Source organism: Ursus americanus, chromosome 18 (assembly GCF_024610735.1).
Source record: "Ursus americanus isolate L20-20 chromosome 18, mUrsAme1.1.p, whole genome shotgun sequence".
NCBI lineage: Eukaryota > Metazoa > Chordata > Mammalia > Carnivora > Ursidae > Ursus > Ursus americanus.
The window spans coordinates 21,722,710-21,736,336 of NC_142144.1; the positions used below are offsets into that span (position 1 = coordinate 21,722,710).

General features: G+C 39.3%; 1 long non-coding RNA gene across 1 annotated transcript in view; it reads right to left on the reverse strand.

Moving 5' to 3' along the window:
• LOC123803381 (uncharacterized) overlaps positions 1–13,627 on the reverse strand; it is a 38,177-nt gene that overhangs the window by 22,611 nt on the left and 1,939 nt on the right. The window lies entirely within an intron of this gene.

A 13,627-nucleotide genomic window follows, 5' to 3' on the forward strand; every position in this document is an offset into this window, starting at 1 on the left:
CTGTGTGAAGGTACAGAACATTTTCTTTGACTTTCTACAAAGGGCAATCTAGACTCTCTCTTTTAATGCCCTGAAAGATTAGCTCTGTTCAGGGATATCCTTAAATCCCAACCTTTTTGTTTTTCTCCAGAGCCTTCTTCAAGTGCTTCATTGTTTCCCCTCACAAAGGAACACAAAGCAAACTCTCTCCAAAGGGGCCAGGGACTCTTAGTTCTTTCTTCCTGTTAGAACTCTTCGGGTAGCTCAAAAAGCTTAAATATGGTTTGGAATTTATTGGCTTATGTAAGTTAAAAGTTCGAGGGACAGACTACAGGTACACCTTGATCCAGGGGTTCAAATGATGTCTTCAGTCTCTGTATGCTACTTTTCTGAGTGTTAGCTTATCCCTTTGGCAAGTTCTCATTCATGGTGGCCTCCCATCATTTTAGGTGTTCAGTCTCACAGCTCGAATTGTAGCAGGAAAAGAGAATATATTCCTTTCTCATCAGCTCAAGCGAAAGTATCCTAAGATTGTACATTATTGGCTTTGAAAGGATCACTGTCTCATCTTTGAATTGATCAACGTGACTGTGGAATTGAATGCTTTCAGTGGCCAGGACAACAACACAGGAAAAGGTTACGTCAACACGAAACAGTAGAAAGGAATATCAGGGTGCTGTCGGCAGAAGAGAGCATGGATGCAGCGGCAGTGAGATAACAACAGATGTCCACTACGCCATCCATTTGCCTAGGGAGTTGACAAATCAGAGCCAGTCTTAGGATGACTTTTAAATACTTGCCTGTGAGTAAAGGTATTTTCTAAAGCCCTTGGAACTACTTGGTCTCCCTGAGGCATCCTCTTGCAGCGCCATACTCCAAATGTTTGTCATTATCATGTCCCCATGTCCTTTTACCTCGAGGGCAGGCTTATGCTTCCTCACTGGGACCTACTGATCATGAGTTCTAGCACAGTAATTGCCATTTTGCAATTGTAACTCCTGTAGTTTTGATTTTACAGCCCCCTTCCATTTTCTGTAACTTCATGCTGTACTTTATTTCTAATGCAAATGAGTGGCTTTTTTTTTTTTTAATCATGACCACCTTAACATAATGGGGGATATCAAGACTAGAGCATTCATCGCAAGAGTAATTTGTACAGGATTTCAGGAAAGAAAACCTCATTTATCTATCTATCTATCTATCTATCTATCTATCTATCTATCTATCTATCTACCTACCTATCTGAGGGAGAGTGACAGCTCGAGCATGAGCAGGGAGGGGAGCAGAGAGAGAAGGAGAAGCAGACTCCAGCTGAGCAGGGAGCCTAAAGGGGGGCTAGAATCCCGGAACTCTGGGATCATGACCTGAGCTTAAGGCAGACACTTAACCAACTGAACCACCCAGGCACCCCAAGCCTCCTTTATTTCTTAAACAGAATAATAGATCTCTCCGAGATATAGTTTTGACTGGTCCTATTGATAGGTGGTTATACACACTGGCATGTTCTCTAAGGTTTGCAATAGATAAGACATTTGCCACAATCATAGCAAGGCCCCGTCTACTTTAATGAGGACTAAATAGGGAGCAGGGAATGTAGTTTTGTCACTTTTCTCTTGGAACAAGCTAGATTAGTTGGGACTTAAACAATGTAGTGTGGGGTGAGGGGGTTTAGAACATGGACTCAAACTTTTCCCCCCAAGGTTGACATCCTACTTCTACCACTGCCTTTTTGACCTTAGGAAAGTTACTTCAATTCACTTTTCCCTAATTTCTTCATCTATAAAATGGAGATGGTCATAGTATTGACTTCACAGACTTGGTGTGGTGCTCAGATGAGTTACTATGTATAACATGTATAGAACAGTTAAAACTGCAAAAGTAATATACGAGCCATGGAAGTACACAGTAAGAGTTTTGTTTGCTAGCATTATTTAATTTTTTAATGAATATTCACATATACCTATTCAAGGAACAGAGTGAGGGAAGAATTATTCAGTAGCACGCTCCTTGAAGAGAACAACCAAAGCACAAAACCCACATTTTCTTTTTATGAATCCTGCCTAAATTATCCACATCTGAGTAAGAAAGTGGGAATGACATACTAATGGAAAAACAGGCTAATAAGCCTCCCCTAGTTTCATATTCTAGGGGTGGAATAATTTATGGGAAAGCTCTCAAGGCTTCTAAATGCTGCAATCAAATCACTATATGGAGAAAGCTACAAAATCAAATTCCAAACAATGAAAACATCAGTTTCTTAATGGAACAGTTCCAACCATCTGGCATTCATATGTTGTTTGTAGGGGCGGTTATTGTGTAGACATAATGACCCAATCCCACTTCTAGGCAAGAAGCTTTCATGAAGGAAGTTTACCCTGGCCATTTGTGGTGGTTAATATTACCAGAAGAGGGTTTTTTTTTTTTTTTAACTGTTCCACTGTTAGTGTTTCAAATTCACTTTTTTTTTTTTCCCCAGAGAACACAAAAAGAAGGAGCTGCAAATATATTTGTAGAGCACAAGAGGGTGGGCAGATTTCAACATCTCAGAAATAAATTTTTCTTCAAGGCAATTTTTAAAAAAGAGGTGCCCAGTTACATAGGCTGGATACAGTCTTAATAATCAAGTTATTACTTCTAAACAGATTGAAATTAAATACTGGATCATTCTCTTACTGTACCTTAAAAACTGATTTTGAATAACACTGGAAACAGAGATTAATGACATTTCATTTTTACTCGATTGACCTGCCAATTTTGTTAGCATATTATTTTCCCCTTTGCTTTGGAACTTGACCTACAGTCAAAGGTTCGTTCATTTACTTAAACTTAATGAATCCAACAAGTATTTACTAAGTTCTAGATATCGAGGCATGTATATGTAACAGAGTGTAAAAAGAAGAGTTTTTAAGAAATGGGAACAAGTGAGTTATGAGAAGGGCAGGTTGATATAAAGTGTTAACAGCAAGAGTTTTTTAAAAACTATAATTGGTTAAGATGAAAAAGAAGAAGGAAGATAAGAGGGAGATGTGCAAGCAAATTTAGAATTCAATGTAAATAAGATCTGTATTGGAGTGATTAAAGAGAAAAAATGCTATGGATCATAGGATCAGTAACAGGGATTTCCATGTTATAAGCTCTCCTAGGATGCAGGGAGAAAAGGCAGAGATAAAAAATGATAAGAGAGTAAGTGAATGGAGAATAGGGAACAAAGAGCCAGTGTATGGATGGGGCTGTTCCAGAAGGAGACCAAAAAAAAGAAAAAGGAAGCAAAGTCACAAGTAACTATGTAGTAGAAGAGAACTCTCCTGGACCTATTTTCTAAAGGTTTGTAAACCTACTACATAAAGACCTATTTTTGTAGATTTGAAGGGGTTTCTAGGTTACAACGTAGTTCTATTTTTCTTTTTTGGGAGAGAACAGAAAACGTTCAGAGACAGGCAAAGACTACAACATATACATCCCATAAGAGCCTTGTTGAGAAGTGTAAAAATTAGTCCCAGTGACTGAGTCATGTCTCAGGTTGACAGCACTTAAAAATTATCATTAAAAGAATAAAATAAATTAATTAAGCATTCAGCACCAGAAACTAAAGAGAGTTACAGAATAAATGCAAGGAAGTCACTAGGAAGGACTTCACTGTAAACAAAAGAGTTAATGAGAGACTCGGCAGAAAATGAATAACAGTGATAAATAGATCCTAGATTGATTTTTTTTGTGAAAAGTTAAAAAAAAAGACCTTTGGCAAAGCAAATCATTAAAAAAATTACATATTAATTTATAGTACTAGGATAAACAAAAGGATAAATACCTTAACAATTCCAGTTAAAGCAATTTTAAAATCTCAACGAAGTGAGTATTACATGACAATTATTTAAAGATAAGTATAACCTAATTTTATAAAGGCGGTAACTATGGAATATACTTGTTACAGGTTGCGTTCTCTGGGAAGTAGGTGCTGGGGCTGAGTTGGGCGTACAGAGAGTTCGTTGGGGAATAACATCTATGAAAGGACAGGTGGAGAAGCAGGACAGGGCAAGGGGAGGCATCAGACCATGATACAGAACCAACAGTTTTTTGCAGGTGGGATATGATCTTGGGAACAAAGACGGTCCATCAGAGCGGTCCCACACTGGGACTTGTGTCACCCCCTTGCTCAGTCATTGGCCATGGCCCACCATGAGATGACCATATTCTTGGCTATCACTTTGCTCCTTCATTGGCTGAAGGGATGTCCTGGGAAGAATGTGGCCTCACCTGAAAAGCCCCAGAGGACCCTGAAAGTGCTAAAAGCCATGGATGTTCTTTGCAGCTGGTCAGTGAGTTCTTTCTTGAAGCATCTTCACGTGTGCTCTGCGTGGATCCCCTTCTGCAAACTGGTAGCGGTAGCAGTACCTCCAGGGGTCAGGTGGGCCTCTCTTCCTGAAGATAAACTTAGAAGAGGGAGGTGAAGGGGACCAACTATAACCCTTATCACTGCTGTTTGTCTCAGGGCCACAACTGGTACTTAGCTGCTCCCCCACTCCTCCGTCCCCTGCCCCTTACACCTTCTAAATCCCCTCGTCCTCAGCTAACAGGTCCACCAGTCTTGATAACGCACCTCATGGTGGGACTCAAACTCTCGCTCCTCAGGGCTCTGTGTCCTGGGTAACCATGTTCTTTTTCATTTGCTATGTTCGTTCACGGTCACAATGCCTTGTCTCCTGGTCTCTACACACAGGTCTCTACCAGGGCCCCAGACTGCCCAGGCAGAAACCACAGCTTGTAGTTCAATGGGACTTTTGCTGTAAGACTTTTAGGCCTGATAAGAATACAGAACCTCCATCTTGCAGATCCCTGAATTGTATGGAGAGAAGCACAAAGTCCCACAGTGGGTCATCGACAGTGATGGTAGGTGGGGTTACTTCTTGCACCCTCTAATTTCAGGGACCTGTGTATTTTTCCTGTTGGTGATAAAGCATCACATTAAGTTCTCTGATCCAATGCATATACTGCATCCTGAAAGATAGTTCCCGATCCTTGCAGGGTCTTGTCTCCAAGTTGGTACTTCAGCTGTGTTCTTCAGCAGCTTCTCAATCCCTCCACAGGAAGCTTCTGGGTGGGGCTTTATGTGATAAGACCGTATGACACACCTTCTTCACTGTAAATTAAATGCCTTGGTTGCTGTTGTATGAGATTCCATGCCTGTGGATCAGGCATTCCGTAAGATCCGGAGAGTGATGCTAGCCGAGGCCCTGAGGGCAGGAACAGCAATGCCATATCCAGAATGGATGTTTATTCCTGTGGAAATGAGCCACAGCCCTTCTAGCACGGAAGAGGCTCAACCTAGTCAACGTGCCACTAAGTTGCCAGTTGGTCTCCTTGAGAAATGGTCCGTACTAGGAGCTCAGAGTTGATCTGTGCTTATGTCCATTCTTGGGCTTCGAGTAGGTGTTTGTAGCTGGCAGTTTGGACATTTAGAAGCAGCATCAGAGAGGTCAGCTTTGGTAAGTGGGCGTCTGTAGCCTCCTTCTCTGCCACGTGGCCACTTCATTCATGCGTCCATTGTGCTGTTGACAAAGGCTGGCTCAGCATTCCGGCTTGGGGAGAAGTATAGAAGCTCTACCTCTTCCCTCTCCTTTACGAGTCAGAGGAATTATGGAGGGGGGAGGGTCATGTTCATTGAACTCCATCTTGGAATAGATTATGAGACTGAAGATAATTTACACTTGACAAAACCTGTGCCGAATGGGTTAAGTTCACGCTCTCTAGGTCTACATTTCTACAAGTCAGTGCCATTCTCGCTCTGGGAGGAAGTCCAGCTATGGTTATTGTTGCTAATCTTTCAGAAACTTAAAGTCCCAGAAACGGGTTTTAAAGATAACTTTTCACAGATATTGTTTTAGATCTTTTCTTGGAAATTGGAGATAAGCTAACCTCATCAGCAAATTCTATCAAGGCTCAACAGCTATTGCTTCCTTCCTTCTGATCATACTACATTGTCCCAGGAGTTTTAAAGTGTTCTGTATTACTGTTTCAAACTCCTTATAGTCCATCTGTATCGTGCAAACTAGCAGTGACTTCTGCGAGGTTACCTCTTGTCTGCATAGTAATCCTCCCGAGGTTGTGGCCACATTTTGTATCAAATTCATTCCTATTCTAAAGTTTGTAATATTTCTAAGGTGCCGACATGAGGTGGCCAAGTGTTCTTAGCAATCATGGATAAGAACTCCGACCTTAGTTGGTGTTACAGGCTGAATTCTGTCTCCCCCCAGTTTTTTGTTGAAGTACTAACCTGCAGACAGTGACTGCATTGGGAGATGGAGCCTTTAAAGAGGTAATTAAGATAAAATGAAGTTCATAGGAGTGGGTCCTAGTCCAAAAGGACTGGCGTCCTTATAAGGGGATGAGGACACAGACACACACAGGCTGAGGGGAGACCAAGTGAAGACATAAGGAAAAAACTGTCATCAGCAAGCTTAGGAGAGAGACCTCAGAAGAAACTGTGCTAACTCCTTGATCTTGGACTTCTAGCCTTCAGATCAGTGAAACAATACATTTCTGTTGTTTAAGCCACCAAGACTGTACTACTTTGCTCTGGCACCTCTAACAAACTAATACAGTGGGTGTGAATCTCAGTCAGTGAACTTAGATATTCAAGTATTTTTCTATGTTTCAGATTAAATTCTAACTCTGGATCTCCCATTCTTCAGGGTTGGTGGGAAAGCATGAGCTCAGTTCTTCTGGAGTTTTCTTCCATTCTTAGGGAATTAGTTATACACATGTATCCAGATTGGTCATCCTTTCAGAGTTTTGTATAATGTTAGTGTGTTGGAAGGGCCCATCTACCATTGGTCTTTAGAGCTTGCCTCTGAGACTTCGTTTGTCCAAGTCCCCTGTTGCTATGCCACCCATGAGACATGAGCATCTGTTACTAAGCTATTCTAGGTCCCCTCTACCTAAACACATCTTGACTTTTTTCTCAAGGGTCTTGCTTGGAACATTTGCTAGGAAGAAGGACAGAGGTGCCCTCTGTTCCTGAGATACACAAACCTTTCTCTGTCGCTCTCCTACTCCAAGAGTATTGTTTTTCTTTCAGGTCTGTACAAACCACTCCATGCCTGTAAATCCTTTGATCCTAAGAGCTTAAGCTCTCTGCAAAGATTTTTGGCTCTTTTGTTCTCTGTTTTGCCACACACCTTCCTGGGCAATGAGCACAGAGCATATGACTATTCAACAACGAGAGGGAGGAAAATGGAAATACAGGGAAAAGAAAACATTGACTAAAAATCTTAAAATGTAGTCTTGTCATATAATTAGTATATCCCACTAAGGGCAGAAGAAACTCTAAAATATTGATTATGGAAATATATTCTATGGTTACACAGAATTAGGATACTAGCTATGGAAAATCACAGACTTTATATCTAGGAATAATCTATTGACTTATCATAAAATTAATTTTTCTTTGGAGGTGTTTGTTGTATGTCTTGGTTTTACATAGGAATATAATCACTTTCTGCTCTTAGGTGTTGTGGCGTATATATGTGTTTACTCACAACAGTGGCTGCCAGAGAATGTGATGGTGGAGCATTATTCCATGTTTGTTTTAGGAGTATTATTGTATGGATAGTATGGATAGATCCAAATAATTTCACTTGCATTTACAAATATATTATTTAGGCATAATCTACAAACAATAAATTACAGTGATCTTAGATGTTCAGTTCAATGAGTCTGGGTAATTATATACACCCATGTTACCACCACAGAAAGCAAGATACAAGACAAATCCTTCACCCAAGGAATTCAGTCAGTCTCTACTCCCTAGGCAATCATTGTTCTGTTTCTAACATCATCGATGAGTTTTGCCTGTTCTAGAACTTCATGGAAATGAAATTGTAGACTATACACTGTTTTGCGTGTGTCTTCTTTTGTTCAGCGTGTTTTTGAGATTCATTCATATTTTTGTGTATATCAGTTTTTTCCTGGTGTCACTCATTCATCTTCCATTCATGTCCGTTTTTTGTTTTTTTTTTTAAAACCTTTGGAATTTACCCCGTCTCTGCTTCTGGCAGAGTATATGTTGGTGGAGCCATTCAGTTAAATGTAATCAGTGCTTAACTGAGCAGAGTTTGTGCAAAGGTATAACATCTCTGAGTTGCCCACTCTTGATGAGTGCCCACTCCAGAAGGCAGTACATCAGAATTTCTCCTTTTCTCAGATCAATCCACAGGTGTCATTGACCTGCACACACATTACAGTCAAAATGTGTGTGAGTATATATATTAGTTAAGCCAAGCTAACCGATAGATTCCCAAGATTTATTGGTTCAAAGAACAAGAAATGTCTTTCTCAGGTAAAAGCCCAGAGAGGGTGTTCACATCAGTAGATAAGCTCTCCTTCATATGGACACTAAGGTGTCAGGACTTATGGTTGCCTATCATTTTCAACCCATGGCTCCAAGGTTGGTGTGGGCATCACCATTCCAGTCAACCAAGAGGGACTAAGACAATAAGGAAGCACATGTAAGGGAATTTTATAGGTAGTCCAGATCAGGCAGAGGTCACTTATGCTCATTTTCTACTGGAGAGAACTCAGCTATGTGGCCTCAACTACCTGTAAGAGAAGCTGGGAAGTCTAGTCTAGCTGGTACCCAAGAAGTCAAGAAAGGATATTATTATAGTCAAAGGCCTCTGCTACAAGATATATACTCTACATTTATCTGTAGAGCAGTTTCATAGCTTTGATTGGGTTCTGAAAGGGGTCTACATCATAAATGTTTCAGAGCCTCCTGTACCTCTAATATTGCTGCTTTCATCTTGCTCTAGAAGGTATAGTAGGCTATGAAGTCAAAACAACAAAGACGACAAAACACACATGACTTAGGAAAACCCTCTGCCCCACTTTTGCCCAGGGTGACACAGTGCTGTTCATATCCTTTGGACTACTCGTTGCAAAGCTTGGAGCAGACATCATATAAACTATGGGAACGCACAAGAATCCAGCATATTACTATCAGTCATATTTTTTTTTTGACAGAAAAGAGCAGACACTTTTTATGGTTTGTGCTTTTTGCGCCTTGTGTAAGAAATTCTTTTCTACCCCAAAATGCTAAAAATCTGGAGGTGTTGCCTTGTTTTTAAAATCATTAAGAACTTAAGTTTGTTTACAGTGTGAGGTAGGGATCCCATTTTTAAAAATATATAAAGAGAGTGCTAATTATCTCAGCGTCATTAACTAAACAGATCATCTTTGATTTACTAATTTGCGTTGACTTATCTGTCATTCATATGAATGGTTGTTTCTGAACCTACTATTCTCTTTCATTAGATTATTGAATGACATAATAGACCCTGCAGGTCTTTGTGGTTCTGTTTCTGAACCTGCTTTTCTTGCTCATTAGATTATTTACCAATCACTGCACCAACACCACATTATTACAATATGAAGCTTTTGATATCTGAAGGGAAAATTTTTCCTCCCAATGCTTCTTCAGAATTGTCTTGGTCATTCTTGGCCTCTTTCAATTCGGCATGAATTTTGGAATCACTTTGTCAAGGTCTACGAAAGACCCTATGTTACAATTTGGAGTAGATTGCTATTATGAGTGAGACCTTTGAGAATTTATAATATCTAATGGGCTGTGGCTTCTTTGTATATTGACCTTTTATTCAACAATGTTGGTAAACTCTCTTGTTCTATTACTTTATTAGATTTGCTTGAATTTCTTAGCAGACAACTACATCATCTATAAATCATATTTTCTTGTTTTCTGACCCTTATAGCCTCTCATTTCTGTGGGTGTCTGTGTGTGTGTTATTGGCAAGGGGCTTCAGTACAATGTTGAGTAGAAATGGTAAAAAGGAAAAGCTATCCTTGTTTTGTTGCTAACTTTAATAGAAAAATGTTAAATGAATTAAAATTAAGAATAATGTTTCTAGAATTAGGTTGTTGGTAGCAACTCTTTATTGTGTTTAGGAAATTCCTTCCTTTCCTGGTTTGCTAAGATTTTTAAAAAAAATAAATGAATGGCAAATTACTTTATATCTTCTAATATTAAATCATCCTTACATTATGATGTTAACATGATGTGCTTATGAAGTATATTTTTAAAACCCATTGCTGAACTGGGTTTGATAACATCATATATAACATTTTTTAATGCCTTTTGAGATTTGGCTAATAATTTTCCTTTTTATGTTTTTTTTTCTGATTTTGGTATCAAGATTTTATTAGTTCATAAAATCATTGAGATGCTTTCCTTCTTTTTCTAATCTTTGAAACCATTTGAATAGAGATTGTCTATGAAGATTTCCTAAATCCCCCCTAAATCCTTGAGCTTTCTTGTAGGTAGCTTCAGAAATGGGAATTCAGTTTATTTAATGGTTATAAATATATTCATGTTTTAAATTTTTTGAATCAATAGTTTTTGTAATTTATATTTTTCTAAGAAGTATTTATTTTAGCTAACTTTTTAATGTTCAGAAAGGATATAGGACTATACTATTCTCTTAGTATTAAAAAATTCTACTGAAACTCTAATTATAATCTCATAGTCTCTTTTTTTTCTCCACTGTTTTATTAGCAATTTACCTATTTTTGTTGGTTTTTTTGTTTTATGACTCTTTTTATGATTTCTTTGTATATAGGTCTCTTGTTAGCTCTAAAATTAGACATGTGACATATGTTTTTTCTTCTTCATTTTCTTTTTTTCCTGTTTGTTTTCTATCAAAGCCTTTTTACTTGGGTACGGAAGACTACAGGAAAGGGATTGCTAGTCCTCGATCTGCTTCACACTAGCCAGGCTATTCGTGCGAAACGTGTGATGAGAAGCAGGTGAGCACAGAGGCACTCCATTGATGGTTTTCATCTTGTTGCTAGGTAGCCCTCCCACGTGGCTGTGGCGCACACAATCCCCAACATCTCCTCCCTATTCCTGGAGACTCCTTATGCCACTTCTACCCTCAAGAGCGTTTTTTAAAAAACTAAATTGGGCTGCCTCACCCACCTCTGCTGCTGGCCTTTTAAAAATAGAAAGGTTTCCTAAGGAGAATGGTTTGTTTCCAGCCAAAGGAAAAACACCAGAGAGGCACCAATGCTCCCCCCCCCTTTTAAAAAAGATTTTATTTATTTGCCAGAGAGAGAGAGAGAGAGTCACAGAGCGCGCACAAGCAGGGGGAGTGGCAGGAAGGCTTTTCGCTGAGCAGGGAGCCTGATGCAGGACTAGATCCCAGGACCCTGGGATCATGACCTGAGCTGATCCCAGGACCCTGGGATCATGACCTGAACTGAAGGCAGACACTTAACCGACTGAGTCACCCAGGTGTCCCACAAATGCCCCATTTTAAGAAGGACGAAAGGCACCAAAAACTTTCCCAACAGCCTGTATTCTCTCAGGTATTGTTTCATCAAAATATATTTTTTGAACCAGTCTCTACATTAACTGACCAGGGGGAAAATTTCCAACAGATCTTTCTGTTGATAGTTTTGATTACTCTCTTGTAGAGAATTTCAAAGGCTTTTTTGCCAGAGGAAAGGTAACATGGGGAGGCAGAGAACTGGCATGACCAGCAATCCCTTCTGAGCGGATGATAGAGCCTAATGCAGTGACAGCCAGTTTTTCCATCCTAAATGCTTCTTCAGTTACAGCTCTTGGACCACTCACTAGATAACATCGGTATTCTAACAAAGTCTATAGTATCCTTTGAGATAATAATGTAAACTGTACTTGAAATATTCCTCATTAAAATTCTCTTCATTTTGCTGAAAATATTTTTTCTCACATTTGACGGCACCAGCTGCCTTTGAGTCTTCAGCTCTGCTGAAGTCATCTGAAGAAACCAATCTAGAGAAACACTGCTTGGTAGGGGATAAGAGACAAAGGTTAGCGCAGAAGGCACTGGGATGACTAACCAGGAAAGGGAATGGCCTGAACGGCAAGAGGGCCCCAGGCAGTTAAAACATTGAAGAAAGTATATCACGGCATGTTCATCTCTGCTGAAACAACATCACCCGTTTCAATGTTTTAAGAAGACTGTTCAAATATATTACCTTACTTTGGTAAGGACAACTTAGAACCCAATAAAATAGAAACACCAGCATTATTATCCCATTTTACAGCGGAGAAAACTGGCTCATTTGGAACACAGTATTAGGTTTGATGAATTAATCTCTGTGCTGAATTGAACTCTGTCTTGGATTTCATTTTCTCACTCCTTTTATACTGGGCACACAACCTACATTTGATTTGAAAGTTATTGTCCTCAAGCTGGCGGAAGAGCAATCTCATTCAGACAGGTCTGCGCTTGTTAGAAAGACAGGTCTGTCCAGGCTGACCTTGAATTTTGTTCTCCATTTCATTTTAGGCCAGATAAAGAGGAAATGAAGTGTTGTACAGCAAATAACTTAGAACTCTTGAATACATATATCTTTGTGGATAGAACTCCCCATTTGATGTGAGGACCACAGAGTAGGCAGTTAGATATTAAGGCAGTTAATATATAATCAAAGCACAAGCAGCAATATTCCTTAAGATGGTAAGAGATAAAATCAATATATTCAAAAATATTCAAGGGGAGTGGTAGGCAAGAAACTCATTTACATTTCGATTTATGAGGAGGGGCTAAACATTGAAATACTTTTTAAATTAAATAATCTAATGTTTATTGATAAAATTAATATAATACTTTAATTAATTTTAAATAAAAATGTAAAATATTCTTTTCACTAGATATTAAAGTTTTGATATTGAGAAACCTAGCAGTAAATAGTGTGTAATAAGGAGAGAGGAAAATTAGCTAAGTGATTTTCTGAGTTGGGTAGAGCTGTGGTTGAAAACAAAACCCTTTCAGGATGTTTTCTTCTCTTACCAATATATACTTTGTATTATACTTAGACTTTATAGTGGATATTTTCCTATTTGTCCAATGTAATATTTTTTTATAGTTTAAGATTGACACTTATTTGAGATGAGAGTATGTACATGCATTTCTGTGCTGTGCATGAATATATTAGCACTGTGCATGCATTAACATTTCTAATTTTTCACATTTTAAGTGGATTATTGTAAAATAAATCATAAATTGGTAGGAAAGGGGAGAAAGTGGAATCGCTTCAAGTTGATTTTTTAGAAAGGGGGCGCTTGGCTGGCTCAGTCTCTAGAGCGTGGGACTCCGCCTCCTGGTTTTAGGTTCGAGCCTCACATTGGGTGTAGGGATTAAGAAAGAAAAGAAAAGAAAAGAAAAGAAAAGAAAGAAAGAAAGAAAGAAAGAAAGAAAGAAAGAAAGAAAGAAAGAAAGAAAGAAAAGAAAGAGAAAGAAAGGGGATTTGAAACTGCTTCAGATAGTAATTGACTAGCGGACAGATCTTAGCCCTGAGCATCCTGTGAAAACCACAGGGCAACACAAAGTTTTCAGCAGTCGCGGGCAGGAGATGGTCACGTTCTGTTACAAGCATACCTAACTTGAAAAGTTAGCTTGAAAAGTTTCCATCCCTTACAAGAAGTCTTCCCCTCCCCGCCCACTGCGGTTTAAAGGGATCTCTCCTTTCCGAAAGCTCGAGATTACCGGGTGACTGCCACCAATGCAGCCCCCCATCGCTGTTGTGCGTTTCTTTCTCAGACGTAGTTATCCGTGCTGCCGAGCGAGTCCCCCTGCCCCACTGCTGTCCC